General features: G+C 35.9%; 1 non-coding gene across 1 annotated transcript; it reads left to right on the top strand.

Annotated features, from left to right (window-relative positions):
- The first annotated feature begins 12,887 nt into the window (after positions 1-12,887).
- Positions 12,888-12,959, top strand: TRNAD-GUC (transfer RNA aspartic acid (anticodon GUC)). The gene has a single exon. It is a non-coding gene; the product is annotated as a tRNA-Asp (tRNA).
- Positions 12,960-15,474: the final 2,515 nt, after the last annotated feature.

The raw sequence follows: 15,474 nt of genomic DNA, 5'->3' as shown, positions 1-15,474 counted from the left end.
CATAGACACGCATGGAGGCCATAATTTGAAGCGAATAGTCTCTCAGTTTTTCAAGCATTTGCAACTTGATATGGACACCAAGTGTTCATTCCAGTATTCAGTGGTTCGTATCTTAAACTAGATTAATCCAATCCACACTCTCCCGCTCTGTTTCATTTATATATAGTTTATGCAACTGCGCTTTTTCAGTATCTCAGAGTGCATACCGTCGAATAAGTTGATAATAGATAATAATCAATTAGAAATAAATATTGAAGAAAGCGCTGTTTTCATAAGGACCATTTTAATATTGTAATTCATTCTACGCACAGGTCTCCTATGTGATTTCTTCCCTTTACGTTTCCGGATAAAAGTTTTATAAGCATTTCCCATTTCTACAATGCATACTACATGCCTCGACCATCGTATTCTGTAAAAATTCAATCGACGTGTAAACTTTATGCAGGTTTGTTCTACATGGTGAATGTTCTTTAGGATGGGCCTGAGAATTGTTTATGTTATGCATTCCACACAACTTATTACATTTTCTTGTGCTGGTCGTATTTCGAAAGCTTGGAGCAATGTATGTTGCGTATTAACCGACTATGAGCCAATTTCTAGTTTGTTTGTATACAGACTTTAGAACATATTTTATTGACATAACAGTTACATCCAGAAATGGAGGTACGAGGTAAGGTGTAGGGTAAAAAGGAACGAAGGGACAAGTAAAATACATCTGCTGTATTACGAAAGAAAGACTAATCTCTTCAACTAAGAATGTGTAACGACTGTTGTGCGCAACTGCATGATAAAAAATTCAAAGACATTTATTATTCGCTCTGTGCAGAATTTAGAAACGTCTGCAGTCCCATATTTATAGTAAAATAAGTGTGGTAAAATGAGACAAAATAAGTATTGCATTGCTCCTTTAACATTCTGTGTATCCTATGTTTGTAGGATAAAGAAAGTGGATTGAAGTAATATGATTCCAGGCCTGTAGAAAGAAATAAACAAGTGATGGTCGTTGAGTATGCGACGAATCGTAAAATTCACCAATTAGCCAGTAATTGTAATTAGCATTCAGGCAATCTCCTTTATTGTTTGCTCTGTTACGGCAGCAACGGAAGGGCGTTCGTTGGGTAATAACGAAAGTACGTGTGTTCGCACTTTTGTGTCTCCATTAGCAAGCTGCTGGTTAAGAGGATTGGAAAAGGTTACTAAATTTTGTTCACTGCGCAGAACGTGAGATTCATGCCTGAAATTGGTGATTAATTAAATCTTATATTTGTTAACATTTTCTAGCAAAACAAAGGATGTGTTATATATATGGTCCTATACTTAAAAATGGCCACAGTTGCAAACCTGACTTTATTAATATAACATAACATAAGATCAAATACATACATCTTTATTAGATGGAAACATGATGTGGAAAAAGTCATAATAATAATAATGCAATACATACGAGGTGCGATCGGAAAGTTTCAAGACTGCGCGTATAAAAAACCCGTACACTTATCTCAGGTATTAAATTCATCCATCACCCTTGAAGTAGTTCCCCTGGGAGTGAACACAACGATCCCAGAGCCGCTGCCAAGCCTGGAAGCATCCCTGGAAATCTTTCTTTGTCAGCCTGTCAAGCACCATCTGCGATTCTGCCTGAATCTCTTCTATCGTCTCAAATCTCCTTCCCTTTAGCTGAATTTTTATCTTTGGGAAGAGGACGAAGTCACACGGAGCTAAATCCGGCGAATAAGGAAGGTGCGGGATGACGGCCATGGTGTTTGAGGCCAAAAACTGCCGAACTTTGAGGGCGGTGTGCGCTGGCGCGTTGTCATGATGCAGCAGCCAGTTGTGGTTGCGCCACTTTGCCGGCCGCTTCCGTCTCACATCTTCACGCAACAATGTCGCACAAGTCGTTGATGGTACGACGTCGATGTTCGTGAATGGCCTGCCGAATCTTCGTAACATTTTCGGGCGTTGTGCTCGAAGATGTTCGTCCAGAACGCTCGTCATCATCGACAGAGGTTCGGCCATTTTTAAAACGTGAATGCCATACAAAAGTTTGTGCACGACCCATTGCGGATTCCCCAAACGCTTGCTTCAGCATTTCATAGGTTTCTGTAGCCGTTTTGCGAGTCTTTGGCAAGAGATTCAGGCAGAACCGCAGATGGTGCTTGACAGGCTGACAAAGAAAGATTTCCAGGAATGCTTCCAGGCTTGGCAGCGGCGCTGGGATCGTTGTGTTCACTCCCAGGGGAACTACTTCGAGGGTGATGGATGAATTTAATATCTGAGATAAGTGTATGGGTTTTTTATACGCGCAGTCTGGAAACCTTCCGATCGCACCTCGTATTATAAAGTACAATTTATACATAAATTTCACATAATACAACAAATGGTTCACCTAAAGTAATAAGTTACAAATAAATCTACCCATTACATACCGCAGATAAATTATCACTTTGTAAACAACAGAAATTAATCGACAAAGTAAAACAAATTAAGCCCGTAATAAAATCGGTAGTGTCGATATACTGTAATCAATTTATAGGTCGGATATACTCATAACACCCAATTTGCGTCTCGCTATTCCGCACTCATATTATTCAAAAGTAAGTTACTAATTTTCCTAAACTGCTTTTCCTAATTTCCTTCACAACAGAGAATGACCTCGCTTAGAAGCAAGCAGGAAACAATTCTCTAGGTTTATACCTCTGTTTCAAAATACCATCTTAAATGCCTGCTGACTATTCGGTAGCAGCATTACTGAATGTCTACATTCTGTATCACATTCGCCCGTCATCGCATCTCGGATTCAAGACAGTCATCTCTGCTTACGATACGGATTTTAAGACGTTGCTATGATAGCCGTCAAGAATTGTAGGCTTCGGTTCTAAGTTCAAGTAATATCTTACAATGTTTCAAAATGAACAGCGGAGCTCAGGCAAGTGAAAACAGCTCAGAACTTGCAGCAAAACAAAGCCAGAAACGCTGTAAGGAATAAGTGAAGTCTTGAAGCAAGCAATTTGGTGACGGCTACTATAGCTGACAGCGATATTAATATTAGATAAAATCAAGACCTATTTATAATTAATTATTCAATAATGATGAACTTATAATTTTAAAATTTGCCAGTTATCTGATAAGTTCTATAATAGACATCATCCTCAAGTTAAGGCTATCGGTGAGAAAAAATACTGTAGCTTGCCTAGCAATTGCATTCACTACATTTTTAAATTAAAACTTCATTGATCTATCGGATGTAACTCGGAGTGTGATTTAATACTGTTAGTAAATAGAAGCCTCTAGAGTTAGAAGCAGAAAGTCTTACATAAAAATGCTTTATTTTGTCTTAGACACACAAATATAATGTTTAATTGCATTTTCTTGAATTCTAATTGAATAGTTGAATATTAATATTTACATTACTCTGTGGTTTGTTTATTATTGAAGGCCTTCATGTGAACACATGTTCAATATAAGGTCCTTCACGGACTCACTATAAACGAACCTGGAAACTTCATCTTTATCATATACGTGTCACCTGTAATTTCCAGAGGAAGAGCTTTAATTTCCGACGGGAACTGTCGAAGAACGTGCAGTTTTAAGATATTTTTGAGTAGCCCAAATTAATAATTATAGGGATTCATGTCCTGTGAATATGGTGGCCAGGACCACTCACATATATAAGAGATTTGGAAATCACTTCGACGGAACAAATGCAGGTCGTCGAAGATGACGTCATATTTTGTATGACAAATATTGCTCCACGGAGCACAGTCTTGAAATGTTGATGGCTCTGTAGCTCGTAAGCGAATTCCTAGCTTCTGTAACCCGAAGATCCGTTATTGTATTCACAAGATACTGCTACTAGACTCTACCCTGAGCCAATTGAATCCATTGCCGGTTTTAATAGCCTCTTACCTAAACCTAGGTCTCCGCTTCAGACGTTTTTGTTAACATGTTGTTTATTTCTCATTTTCCCGTGCGTACTACATATTCTGGAAAATTTACTTCTTAATTTTATCGCAAGAATATTATTATAATCTGTGACATTATGTTGTAATCACTCTGTTGCGTCCACGTCGCTCACCATAACACACATTTCACATATATTGAGTAGCGATGCACGGAAACAAGAGGCTTGTGATTATTTTTAAGTTTTACAAGACAGAAGTATGTTAAACAATGTTTAGTATCATAAAAAATCTGTGTACTGTCCTATAATTTTTAACTTGTCCGTTAAACTAATCCAGAGAATATCTTTTCCCCTTACCTGAAACGTGTTTCGAGGAAGTGGACAATTTTAAAACATCCGCTATTAGAAAACTGAACTTCGTCTGCTACTTATTAAGGGCTAAGAACTTCACTTTTACCAAGCCCATCACGGTAATGCAGGAATATATAGTGCCATTTCCATGATATGTTACTAATACTGAATATAATATATGTAGACGACATTTGTTCCTTGAGAACCCAAAATGTGATTTCCTGAAACGTAGTCAATTGTATTGCGATATCGTTTCTTCAACATGAGATAATTGGAGACAGATAATAATTGTGTTTATTGTGAAATATTATCAGTTTGAGCATTAGTATCACCTCAGTTCCGTTATGAACATCTTGTTTCGCCCGACGGACAGTGACTTGCTAAATACTTTAAATATAAAGTAATGTAGAAAATACAATTATCCAGGCGATAAAAATACAAGTAATTAAGTGCACTTTAGTTTATCTTATGAAATGTGTGGACGAATATTATAACTTTTGGTTCACAAAGTGATAACAGATAAACTGAAGTAATTTATTTATTATTTCATATTTCTAATACGATGAATTTAATTGTGTTGTGGTGGGTTCTTCATTCTGGTTCATCGTAAAATCGCGTATGTGTTTAGTTTACAAACGCTAAAAGCCTGACTGAATGGCAAGGTAAATACTAAAACATGTATTTGTCAATATGTGTTGTGCCCGGTCCTGTTTGAATTTCTGTAAGAGAGCTCTTGTTCAGGGATCGGTGAAGCGATGGTCGTGCTTCGTCTGATTGTAAAATCGGTCACGGTTCCCTGTGGCGATCACCAATTGCAATGTGATATAATAAAAACACTATTTAGTGTATTTAATTTACTTAAAATTAATTATTTAAATGCCGGTATTTGTTGATATCTTTACGTAATTATACACAATAATTTTCTTTGAACTTGTAACGACGCCAAATGGTTTAAACTTAGCAACTGAGATACTGTGAATACAATAAACCAACAACGGTCCCAGTTTATCATGTATGTTGCTCTACACTTATGAGTATGCTACTAAAAAGCATTTGTACTTTTTTAAATAAAAAATACATCAAATATTGTAATGTCATTATATGTCATTTTAAGCAGTATTATGAAGTATTTCGATGGCCTCCTGTATCAACTCTCGTCATAATAATTATAATTTTTTTTAAAATTACGGTATGTAATTCTATAGTTATGTGTACAGAAGAAATTGATATGGCTGTTATGCCAGATAGTTCTTTTCATGAATCATGTCATGGAAGGAAGTAATGTATAGCTTTGTAAAAAAATATTTCAGAATATTATTGGAAACAGACGATGATGTTTAATATTATGCGATAACAATAATAAACATAATTGAAAATGTAACAGTATATGTCGAATATGTAAAAAAATATTAAGATATTTCCATAAGTTTTATGGACACAATGTAAGCCAATCTTCGCACCTTATTTTTTAATATTAATGTCAATTGTATATTTGATGTCGCGATAGATTAGTTAGTAGGCCTGATTCGTATTCTGCAGGTCACTGGTTGAGATATAATTTCGGAGACCTGTGATTTCTCGGCGCTTGTTTCAGTATGGTTTCAGACAAATGTCGGGATTGCTCCTGTAATTAGGCCACGAACATTACCTTCCACATCCCTTAAAATTCACTAGTCACTAGTTCAACAAATGAAGTTTCACGCCGCTGGAGAACAAGAAACATTATATATTCTCAACTGAATATAGTTAAGTGGTAACTATGTGCACCATATTCAAAACTCCACGTTACTTACATCAAATGTGCACAGGTTTCTTCCCGTACACATACACACTTGAACGTTTGTAACGGTGAAGTCTTGTGAATATAGAAAGCGATTTTAAGTAGTTAAATTCCAAATCCTACATGTTCATCTAAACTTAACATGTTTTTGAATATTCTTTGTCTATGTTATGACCATTTCGAAAAGTTTGAAATTTGCCACATTTTCTAAAGAGTTATTAGTTACTTTATATTGTGATATTTCTTACCTTCTAGTGACGAAACATAAATATACAGGTATTTTGGTTTAATTTATATATTAACTTCTATACTAGCATATATTATTTTTCATTGTAACTTAATTTTTTAAATTTATGGCAGACCGGAAAATTTACCTTCTGGGTTTACATTATCCATTTATCTCAATAATGAATAAAGAATAATAATACATTTCTAATTACGATGGCGTTTGAGACATCGTTTTATTAATTCCATAAAATTGTACTATAAACAATGTTTTTCTTAGAATGAGCTTTTTCCTGTGCATTAAGAGACTGCCGTGTGACGTAATGTATATAATAATGCAACAAACAACAGTCATTATTATGATGCGCCTTCCCTAGGTGTCAGAACGAACAAACTAATTACTTTTGATGGTATATAAAGACGTCTGCTAGTCCTTTCCACAAAGTGCACACATAAATACAGCTGCCTTGGGATCCTGCGTCCAGTCTTTATTCACTAGCCTACAACTAAAGTGCTCTGATGAGAATCAACGGAGACAAATGTGGAGAAATCTCGTCGGGAATTATACCACCCCTGTCTCTTTCCTTTCATTCAACCCAAGACCCAAAACCGACACGGCTGTTCGCATAGGAACACAAAGACCCGGTGACTGAAATTAACAAAAGAACTTAAGTCTTAGCCTACTTAACGTATCTAAACTGTTCCATATGATGTAGTCAGGCTGTCCTGTTCAGACTTTAGTGGATTTTCTGAGTTATGCCTTAGAGTTCACAATTAATTCCGCACTTCCACGCTTTGTATTTTACTCTGTCGTCAAGGCATCGTTGAGAAAACAAATAGTTAATTACAAGTACTTGACAGCTCCTGATTTCAGTATTCAACTATGTGTCTTTCCATTACAATTGCGAAATATTTACAAAGTGCTGTTGGCTAAGACTTCAAGGCTTATTAAGCCACTAACAATTCATTATTTCTTGACTCTCGTCACATAATATATTCCTTATGTATACGACTATGATATATGTTGGAAGAGGTAATGATATTTCTCCTTATTACCCCGTCCAGATCGGTCTGAAGTCCAACAAATCTCTTGTCCATCGGGTACGAGGTGTCTTTCCCGTAAATAAAACGGCCGGGGCGTGAAACGCGCTACTCACTTAGGCCAGACTAAGGTAGATCTAATAATGTATTGAGCGTTGCCTCCACTTATGCATACATCTTCATAACGTGATGATTAGTTAAGCTACTGACAAATGTGCATTTGCATTTACGTTTCTACATTCTTGAACCGCAGCACGTAGTAACAAGCCTATGGAAACAATAACATAACCAAAAATTCATGTTGTTACCTTGATTTGCTTAGAGACTCAAGACACACTCGTATCTTCATAGACTGTCTTCTTTCTTTCTTTCCTTACCTTTGTATATGTCTCTCTCTTAGTATCTTTGTTGAAAATTAATGGCCTGCTTCATTCTTTCCTTATTATTAATCTCTGTGCCTCTCTCCTGTCATCGGTTAAACATTAGTGTTTCATTATCAACCCTTCAGACAGAAGTAACTTATGTGCATTCACGCAAACGGAAAAGATCGTGTTGCGTGAATTAGCGTCGATATTTCTCGTGTGAATCGCAGGTTTCATGTGAAATAAAAAAATCAATATGATTAATTACTAGGTACTAAAAAGCAGGAGGGAATTTAGGTATCAAGTAATTATTTATGCCTCTCTTTAATTAGTAATACCCTGCGAAAGAACATCTAAAATAACCAGATACTATACGTTATCTTGAACTTGTTTGAATAAAGTGTAGTGTAGTGTAGTGATAAGGCGATTCAAAGATATCTTATGAAATTACATGGCCATATCTTGCTAATCTCACTTCCAATTAGACTATCACAGATTGACGGAAAATATCAGTGCGACAATTTACAAATTGTTGTTCTTCTCATCATTAAGCTGATTGCAGCAGACATACAATGTTTTTGCGTACTCTAGGTCAAACAACTGCCATACATAGCTCTAAGTCTGACTGCATCTAAGTCTCTCTGCCCTCGAGTCCCCTGTAATGGGTGTAGGACCAGAGTAAATGAGCTTGATGCTAAACCAATCCTTGGTGTTACAGAAGAAGAAAGTGAGGGATTAGAATAATGAGAGAAACAGAAGACTAGAGACACGAAGGGAAATAAGAATAGAGAGGACAACGTAGAGGTCAACAAAGAAACGAACAAGAATGTAGCATCACCGTGTCCACAGGAGCTTATCCCGCAAAGTTGAATTAAGTTCACACGATAACATTAAATCTAAGTAATGTTAATGTCAATATTATTATCACATATGTTTAGCAACAAATTTCAATGTTTAACTAAATGGTAATTGTATTTAACTAACAAACTAACTAGCTGTATGGCTTACAGAACTTGAAGGTTCATCACAGAATTAACAAGAGCGCTCCACCGGTGCCTGTCCTGGGCCAGCAAAATCAAATCGCGTTTAACTCCTATCTTCCAGAGATCCCGCCTGATATTATCCTCCCATCTACGTCTAGGTCTCCTTTCTTCAGGCTTTCCGACAAATACCCGCTGCACACCTCTTGTCCTATCCATGGGCCACATGTCTAGCTAATTTCATTCTCCTTTACTTTATCACGCTCGCAATATTGGGAGAGGAGTACAAATTCTTAAGCTCAATATTATGCAGTTTACTTCATATCCCATTCTCTTCTCCGGCGGGCGCAAATGCCTTCCTCAACACCCTATTCTCAAACACCTGCAATCAATGTTTTTTCCCTGAGAGTGAGAGACAATGTTTCACACCCACACTAAACAACTGGAAAAATTACAGTTTTATATATTTTAATTTTTAGGTTCTTAGCAATCAGACGGGAAGAAAAAATGTTTGAACTGAGAAGTAGTAAGCATTTCCAGCATTTAGTCTCCTCCTAATTTCTTTGTGAATATCATTTTGATTTGTTATTGTTTTTCCCAAATATTTGAATTCTGTCACACTCTTAAAGGATTTATTAGCAAAAATAGTATGATTTTGCCAGCCTGTCTGCTTACGGCATACTAACACGTACTTAGTTTTTTTCTGAATTATTTTATAGGTCAACCTTCCTACTAGATTCCACCCAAATTGTATTTGTTATTTACAGAGTTAGTCCAGGATAAAGTGTTGTTTGTCAGAACAAACAGCTGTGTGCTTTAAAACTGAATAATTCGTTGGTTCTTACCTAGATTCTTTAGTTTTTTCCTACAAATTTGCACAAACATTTCTGTACATGTTGCTTTTATAAGAAAATTTATAAATTTAAAAACCTTCTGCACCCAAAATGGAAGCTCATCGGCATGTGTAACCAGCGTGATATTCCAGTGTGAATTCCAAGTACAATTTGAATTCCGAAGTCTCGATGCTGTACATTTCTGAGTTCTGGGAATTTCTCGAATTATTGATTGCCTGGGATTCGCGCTATGTCAGATTGCTGTGAAGTCCATTACGTGGAACACCACCCGTAGCGTAATTTAGACGAGTGACAGTCGATAGTTATTTGTAAGAAAATTTTGGATGTTAGATTAGGCGTGTGATTTTAGTCTCAATTATTATGAATTGCGAATGACATAGCACATTTCTTTAACTTCACACAATCTTGCTTAGAATTAGCTCTTTTGTTGTGTATTAATATACAAGAGCATATTGCTTTCATATTACTTTCGGATTAACAATCCACTTTTCAGGGACTGTAAAAACGCACTTATTGTAGAATTTTAGACGGACGTCTAGGCAACGAATGGCTGTGCCTGATACTGATAACACCGAAGATGAATTAGTTGTCTTTACTGAAAAGAAAGGACGTTAGCTTCGTTTTCCTTCGCAGAGAAATAAACACTATTTGGAAATACTAGCAACGAACGTCTTTCGACAACTAAGTGATATAATAATGTCTGGTAATATGACACCCTCCACATATAGACAAATATTTAATTGCCATTTTGGTAGTAGAGGCCTCTCCGTTCTTTCGACTTTTTCTTCTGATTTTATACAGATGAAATGTACACCATAGAATCGTTGCAGAGCATATGGTAGTAGCTAGTTATAAGTCTGTACCATTATTGTAGCGTCTACTATGTTTAAGTCGCACTTCACCACATCAGGTAATTGCCAACATTTCTTTTCCCTTCCATTGCGACGCGAACGTTGAACTCAGATTTTGTACTTTTTCTATTTCCATTTTTAATTTTCCTTTTTCGCCCAGATTTCAGATTTTGAAATATTATCTACCATTTAAAGCACACTTATTAATAATTAATTTTTTATCACGTTTATTAATGTAACAGTGTACAAAATCAGTGAAAATTGTCGAAAAAAGGAAAAGTGGGCAGGAACAAAGCAGATTCTATTGCAATTCCTTTGGGCTCTGACGTAAAGTGAAAAAGTCAATATATTATAGATCTCGTAGTTTACTTTAAAATTTCTAACTAATCAGCCTATCTGCAAAAACAGGCTTTCCCATCAGACACTAATAAAGAAATTCACCCACTTTTGAAGACCCTTAATGTTTGTAACCGTGTTCGCAAGAACTGTCATTGGACCGTAATTGGTGTCATATGAATCAAATCTACAACTTAACACCACATATTACTATTATCCTTCTTTTCATTCTCCCATCTTCGCCTTGGTATCAAACAGACCCTTCCTTTAATAAAGATCCTGGTTCTAAATTATATTTTCATTTTTTATTACTCAAATTCTTTCTATTTGACCAGCTCATCTCATTCTTCTAGGCCGATAAACTCAGCAAACTTTGAATAAGTATATAAGCCTTGAGGGTTCTTGTCAGTAGAAATTCAGAATCAAAGAATATGTTTTAAATCGGAGCTCATTTAAATAGTACTTAAAAATATTGTGCCTGTCTCAAGAAAAATACATTACCCCGGCATCACAAAAATCAAGTGGTTAATGTTCTTTGGTGTAATAAACGCTGTTTATTCTTGCAACAAACGAAATCCATAAACACACTAACCTCAAAATGCAGAGTTATTCAACAATAAAGCAGGCTGTAAACAGTTACAAACGTAATTTAAAGTCAAAGTTTAACGGAGGCTAAATCTGGACACAACACTGTCAAAGAACTTTGGGAAAACTTTTATTATGCCGACAGCGAAAATTTCTCGAATTTAGTGTATTTTCTCATAGCGCCTCAAAATCATACCGAGCCTTATAACATGAGCCTGAACAGATGCGTAATTACAAAGCATTCTTTCTTGTTCATATTAAATGTAGCTTCTTGTGGTTGTGCACCTAAAAATGATAAAATATTACGATTTTTAAAGACAGCTCTGGTTTTAGTTCATCATATATGATGGATTAGTGTAAGATGCTACAGGCAGTTCATATTTCATACATTCTGTGATGGTGGAGTCAGTACATCAATATTCTGTATACCTGTTCCGTCTTTGGGACATGCACTTCGCTCCACGATAGAACAGAATCTCTAATGCTGGATTAGGGCTGAACAAGCAGTGCTTATTTTGTAGCTATGAAATAAAGGAATATTTCTGCTGCATTGTTTTTCCCTAAAGAAACACTAAGAAAAATCCGTCAGGTTTGAAACTGAAGTAGCTCTTACATAAAACGTGTCCCTTACTCCACAGAAGATTATTAAGAAAGAGCCATAACTGTGTTGGTAAGGCCCCATTGGATCTCGCACAAAATTTGAAAAGCCATCGGATTGACTCCGGGTAAATTACTAGGGACAATTACTTTAGTGCAGATTTATCGTTCTTCTTCTCATTTTACAAAGATAAATATAGAGTATTTGTCTGTCATAGATGGCTTGTAATATGCTCTTATTCTTAAGTTTGTTTGACTTATGCCCTACGTAAAATTTGTCCCGATATCCTCCTAATCCAACATTAGCACAAGACGTGGTAGACGTGAATGTAACCATAGTTTAATCTAGTGAGACAAATACGAGTAATTATGCATTCATTTCGATCCAAGATTACTAATATTCTGGAAGAAATCCGAAAACTTCTTACAAATACCCGCCTTTGAAAAATATCTAGGGTTGGTTCAAACAATATTTGAACACCTAAAACTTCGATATCTATTTATTGTAATCCCACATTTAAGTTTAGGTCTCTTTACTTCAGATTTTTTGAACCTATTTCTGTAAGCATTTATAAATTTCTGTGTGAGCGCTGTATGTCCATACAGCTAATGATGTTTGATTTAACCATTGTAGTAACATTAAGTGAAATCACACGCAAGAAAATTTCTCTTTGATTTCTCTCCGTCTTTCTGTTACTTTCTATTTCCTAGCTCTGAGTATTCTTCCCATCGTTTCACTTTTGTTGGTCTCAAGATTAAGTTCTTCCCTTAAACTGAGGAAAGCGTTTCGCACTCTTGTAAAATAAGAGAATCTTATTTATTCCCAATCTCCATACAACAAAGACCTCTATTAGAATCTGAAAGTCGCTCGGGTAATCAAGAAATTGTTCTCCTTTTGTGGAATCAAAATATTGAATATGTGATCCAAACGCTTGCTATGATCCTTCCTCAGAGTAGTTATTTTGCGAAGAAAATTTATCTTATTGTAGTTTTGTAATGAAAAAATAAGGAATCTGTACCACAGTCCTCGGTAGTATAGTGGTCAGTATCCCCGCCTGTCACGCGGGAGACCGGGGTTCGATTCCCCGCCGGGGAGTAATTTTTTTTTTAATTTATACTTTCATTTGTTACAAAAGAATAGACAGTATATTTGCGCTAGGACGCAGGTGGCAGTTAACTTTGACGACAAGAAAGAATAATCCCTCGTTACTAAGCATTTCTGTGTGATCTAGGAGCTGGATCATAACGGTGAGTTGCTTCATGTCAGAACGTCTTTTGTGTTGTCTAGTAATATGATTTTTTTGTACGTGCATTTATGCAGAGTATACCATTTATAATGCAACCCCAAAACGACCATGTCCTGTTAAGAAAAGGTTAAAAGTAGATCTTCCTCCATGTTATAGACTCTTCGAACCACAACTGTGACACTGGATTGAAGGTCACATTCTGATCGCGCCAGTTGGGAACACGTGACCATTACTTTGCATCAAACTACCTTTCGATGAATATCTGTAATTCTGTATTAGTGCAAAATTTTGCCAGATAAATAAAATTATGTTGCTGGTTACAGGACAAAATTTGGACTTGCCAACCAGGGCAGCACATCGGAAATTCTTTAAATTTATTTTCGTAGGGTATTAAATTTTACTCTCAATATGCCTCAGTGATTATCCTGTTTCTCCAAGTGAGTATCAAGATAGTACCGTCAAATACATCATTTTTTTCGTTTCTCGCTGGTCCCCGAGCGTCCGATATAGTTCGCGCTCTGTTTCACTAATTCACAAAACAGCTAACTAAGGACGGAGACCTGCGCAAGTCGAAACATCGTCTTTTGCTAGGTACCACGTTTCTAACGTACGAAACGCAGTGCGCGAATTGGTAGACAATGTCTCACAACTAAAACTGGGGTGTGCTTGCGCAAACGGGGGTTTCCTCGTGGCGGAAAACCTTGATTGTTCAAACTAGAGTCTGTAGTTTCTAATGGAAGGTTATCTCGTCAGGCAACTAATCGTTCATGAAAAGGATTTTGGTTTGGTCAGTTATTGGGGACCTCTCAAACGTCGACAAACTCCTACCAGACTACACGGCGCAACAACCCAGAAGACAAATATCTTCAAACTCACCGCCGTGAAAACTTCAAATCCTACAGAGTTTAATATATTTGTATAAGAATCATTTTCAAATTTGTCGAAAGGAAACTCCTAAAACTAACTGTAATGCTTTGTTTGAAGTTGTGCGTATTAATATTTGAGTTTATTCACGGCCCCTAAAATCCAGTTTCAGTAGTTCTGCATCACAGCTGGAAAGTAAGTTACAACTTGGCTGTTTTATATATCAGGGACAAATATTTTTGCAGAAAGCATGATAAGGTTAAAATTACGGAAACAAACTGAGTTGTCACACATTAAGCAGACATTATCTCTACCAACTCCATGTAACTGATGTAAGTTATTAAGATGTTAATTGCGTGCATGAATGATTTATATCTCTGCTAACGTAATGCATATTGATCCAATGCGGACTGCTGATAATCTATGCCTAAAGCATAAAAACAGCAGCTGAATGCTGCTAATCTTAATCAGCCGATTCTCTTTGTAACTTGTACAAAGGGTTACGTTAGTAGGACAAGCTGATAGAGAGTTACCATACATGGTTATTACCATGTGCTTAATATTTGAGTGTAAATGTGTATGACATGTATCCATGTTACAGAATCGTAAATATAAACAGCTACAAATATTTATTTTGTGCAACGTACGATCTATGTTTATTTTTTTACATTAAACTTCTCTTGTGTCTCTGTATTTTCTCTGGTTTATTTAAGTGTGCTTTTGAGAGATTTCAGTTTACTTTTTTGATGTCTGTACATAAGCACGTAAAGAAGCAGATTTGTAAGTAACAAGTTGTAGAATATGTTCGATCATGCATTTAGTCATCAGCGAATTTAGGTCATTCCTCACGCTCACCCTGATGATGGAGACAGAGATAGTCTCCGAAACGTTGATTTGTAAGTCAACACTGAAACGGCTAATCACTCCAGAGGATATTATAATAAGCAAATGTAAGTTTAAAATCTTAGATACTTATCTGTCAGTTAAATTTGTGCTACAGTTTCAGCTAACAAAATTACAATGGACCCTACAAAAATGTTAAGTGCCAGACTGCTAAGATGACAAATCTTTATCTGGTGGTTTTTTGGTGGACGATTTAAACAAACTTTCTTTAAATGATAAATAATTCTGATCTAAAATAAATCTTAAACAAGAAATATTTGTTTTATTAAGCCACAGCAAAACCCGTTATTATAATTTTAATAATTTTTATAATTATGCTCTTATTAATTATATAGACGTACTTAATGCATATTTTAGGACACCAAAAATGTTTCACGTTAGACTGTTTAGAAGTCAAATTTTTGTAACCTATTTTTCTTTGTTTTCTTTCGCGACCTAGAGAATGGTTGCTTTCCAAGAAAATTTGATAATAAAATAGTGTGTTTCTTTCTTATTAAAAAATTCATGTATCTAGATCATATTTATCATTAAATCAAGTAAAATATCATGGAGCCATTCTTCTTTTCTTTATAATGAGACATTTGTAGACCTGTAAGT

Source organism: Zootermopsis nevadensis, unplaced genomic scaffold (assembly GCF_977971745.1).
Source record: "Zootermopsis nevadensis isolate Lab colony 2312 unplaced genomic scaffold, Znev_1.0 Znev_ptg000013l, whole genome shotgun sequence".
In the NCBI taxonomy this organism is placed as follows: Eukaryota; Metazoa; Arthropoda; class Insecta; order Blattodea; family Termopsidae; genus Zootermopsis; species Zootermopsis nevadensis.
Note: the sequence above shows the minus strand (reverse complement) of the source record. Positions and strands in the feature narration are given on the sequence as shown.